Source organism: Galendromus occidentalis, unplaced genomic scaffold (assembly GCF_000255335.2).
Source record: "Galendromus occidentalis unplaced genomic scaffold, Mocc_1.1 scf7180000076799, whole genome shotgun sequence".
NCBI classification, from domain to species: domain Eukaryota; kingdom Metazoa; phylum Arthropoda; class Arachnida; order Mesostigmata; family Phytoseiidae; genus Galendromus; species Galendromus occidentalis.
The window spans coordinates 1551-4736 of record NW_003804788.1 but is presented as its reverse complement, the minus strand read 5'-3'; positions in this window follow the sequence as shown (position 1 = coordinate 4736).

Sequence of the window (3186 nt, the reverse complement as noted above, 5' to 3'; positions counted from 1 at the left end):
CGATCCGACATCCAACAGCTCGTTCCCGAAAAGCGATCTCTTGAGCGCCAGCAGACGATGTTCCGAGTCTGACTCACGGGCAAGCTGGCGCGGTCTCCACTTCTGTAGGAAGTTGGAAGTCAAGCAGGAAACCACGTGCATCGGGATCGCTCTTCGTTGTGCGCTCTCGGGCTGAGCTTCACTGTGCATCGAGACTTTGCGGAGGACGACAAGTGACGGCGATGGAGGTGATCAAGACTATTACCGTAACCCGGAGAGAATTTGTGGAAAAGTGCTTCGAAGCCGGAAAACGAATGAGACCGGATGGCATGATCGACTTTCTGCTCTCATCTGGAAACTTGCATCGATCGAGCGTTGAAAATTTAGGAGAATTGAAGCTCAGCCTTAGCCGAAAGACCGCCAAAGTATTTGGAAGGTTTGAGAGAAGTTGGTGGGATATTTCAATGAACAACGTCCTCAAGACCTCAAATATCGTCTCCGCGGGCGAGCTGGAGGCCGGAAACCCTTTCCGAGTCTCAGGCCTCATTCGGGAAACGGAACTCTATCGAAAAAACCATCGAAATAATTTTGTCCACCTAGGAATTGATTTTTGACCACTGTGCGGCGTCTTTGACCACTCGTGTCGTCGTGATCTTCGAGTTATCGTTGTTCATCTTGAGAATGCTTGTAGCGGTAGATAGTGTGCCAATTGATTCCGCTGACGAGGTAGAGCTTCTTCCGCGGAGCCGTTGGAGAGATATTCTCTGATCTCATTATCAACTGCTGCTAGCTTTTCCGGGGTTTTCTTCAGCTTCTTCAGAAATGAATGAAGTCGCAATCGGGCTAGGTTTTCGTTGTCGCCTAGGGCCCTAGGGTATCGAGGTTGTCCTTGAAAGGGAGACTCAGCCTGAGTCGTCCGTCGGGTTTCCTTTCAACCGTTGCATCGAAAAATTTGTCGAGTTCCTCCGTCAGCGCGTCTCATTCGTCCGACGTCGATGAATCCACTCCCAGCAACTCTCCCTCCCACAGGAACTTCAGATCGTTGTCGATCGATGTATCCGGGCTTTCTCCGTGGTGCTGAGTAGGTTTTTTCTCGCACTCTGGGTTGGGTTTTCCCTCGGGGTTGGCTGATATCATTGTCGGCAATGAAGCTCTCAATTCGCAGAGCAGGGTTGAGGTGTCTGATGAGAAAGGGGATTCTCTCAGAGTTCCACTGAGAATCCAGCCGAAGATGGAGGATGTCGCTAACATCCTCCCGTGTTTTTCCATTTTCCCTGTATAAATGCTGGCTAGATCCGCTGCTCCGATGATGATTGAAATCACGTTCGGAGGCTCTACTTCTTTCCTTCCGTCGGCTATTGGGAGTAGTCCGAAGTTGTTGGTGACTTCTGGGAAGTCCGAATCTGTTATCGATGGGGTTCCGATGCATTCGAGTGTGATGCTCGACTTCGGATCGTGTTGGCTTGAGATGACGATTCGATGAAGCCATGTGTCCAGCGTCGTTATGACGTTCCCCATGGTTTTAACGGAAGTCCTGGCGGCGTTTGTTGGGACAGCTCCTATCCGTTTCGCCGCTTCCGTGGTGATGTAGGACCTGTGAGATCCGCAGTCGAGTAGAATTCGGGCGCAAGATCTTTTCCCGCCGGGTCCTATCCATGCTGTCGCTGATGGGAGTAAGATATCTGGTTCCGTTATGTCTCCACGGTCGTCGGGCATCGTGGGGGTCCCGGACGTTAAGAGGAAAGATGAGGTATCCAGTTGTGCCTTCTTGCACATGATGATGCAATGTTTCTCTTACATTTCGAGCAGTTCGTCTTCGGACCGTCTCGACATTTTTTCGATGCGTGCTTTCTTTTCAGGCAAATCCAGCAGGCGTTTCGTCGAATGACCCGTTCGCGGCGTTCCTCGTACGTCAGCGTCGCTTTGCATCTAAAACTGTCGTGGTCGTACCCACAGAAAATGCACGACTTATCGATTTTTTGTTGAGTATTTTTTGTCGTGTTCGGGTTCCTGTTGGCAGGATTGCCCACGAAGAAGTTATTGGTATTCCTGTGGAGTGCGTTCGTATGCGGCTGGAAGTATCGAGGTTTAGTCGGAGCTGATATGTTTGTTTGCTTCGCGTAGCTGAAAGGTGGTTTCCTTTGTTGCCCGTGGTAACGGTTTCCGGCGCTTTCCAGCTCTGCTTCTCTGCGGACCATAGTCGTGTAGCTGAGGAACTCTAGCATGAATTCTAAGTCCGTCGTTAACGGATCTGTGAGTTTTCGCTTCTCTAATTTCTTGATAAACTTTTCTCTCAGTTCCGCCGGGATGCATCTGAGGACTCGTTGGATCATGGAAGTCGACAATTCGGCGTAGGTGTTGCCGATAACCAGTAGTGCCTTGACATTGAGACTGAGTGACTCCGCGAACGATTCTAGCCGGTTGATAGGGATGGCCCCTTTCTCCAATAGCTTGTCAATTTCTCGTATGTGCGATTTCTGTGCAAGCTTGGTGTCTCCGAAACCTTCCTGGATTATTTCCTTGGCCAATTCGTAGTGACTTTCCTACCATTGGAGGTGTGCGATCGCATCGAGAGCTCTCCCGATAAGAGAGTGTCTCAGCAGATTGAACTTCTCCATGGTTGGTGCGGGTGTGTCATCTACGAATACTTTAAACAGTTGTTGCCATTCTCGGAACTTTCGGCTGTCTCCGTTGAAGCGTGGCACTTCTCTCGCTTTTCGGCCCAGGGAGAAGCGATCTGAAGAGTGGGATCGCGTTGTGTCGATCTCCGGTTTCTTCTTTTCGCTCTCCGGTGTGTAGCAACGTCTGTTGGCGCGCTATGTTTCGAATAGAAAGAGAGTCTGTTCTTGAGTGTAGAGGGCGCTTAGGTAGCAGACGATGGAGAATGATAACAGAGAGAGATTCATTCAGAGTCTGATGGCGGTAGATGACAGATCGTCTCCGTGAGTCAGCTGAATGAGGAGCCGTGGATGAAGTCACAGAATCCTCCGACTACTCTGTGTTCAGTAGCCTAGAGAGAGAGCAGGAGAGCTTCTCACATTGCAGTGGTGGGATACGCGCAGTTGATATTTCGGAGAGACAGTTGTGTGACGAAGATCAGAAAAACCCGGCAACGAGAGGAAGATGTCGGAAGAATTCTTTGCGAAGTTGACCAGTACCGTGAAGGATCTGGTAGAGGTGGTCGGAGCTATGAAGATCAAGATCGAC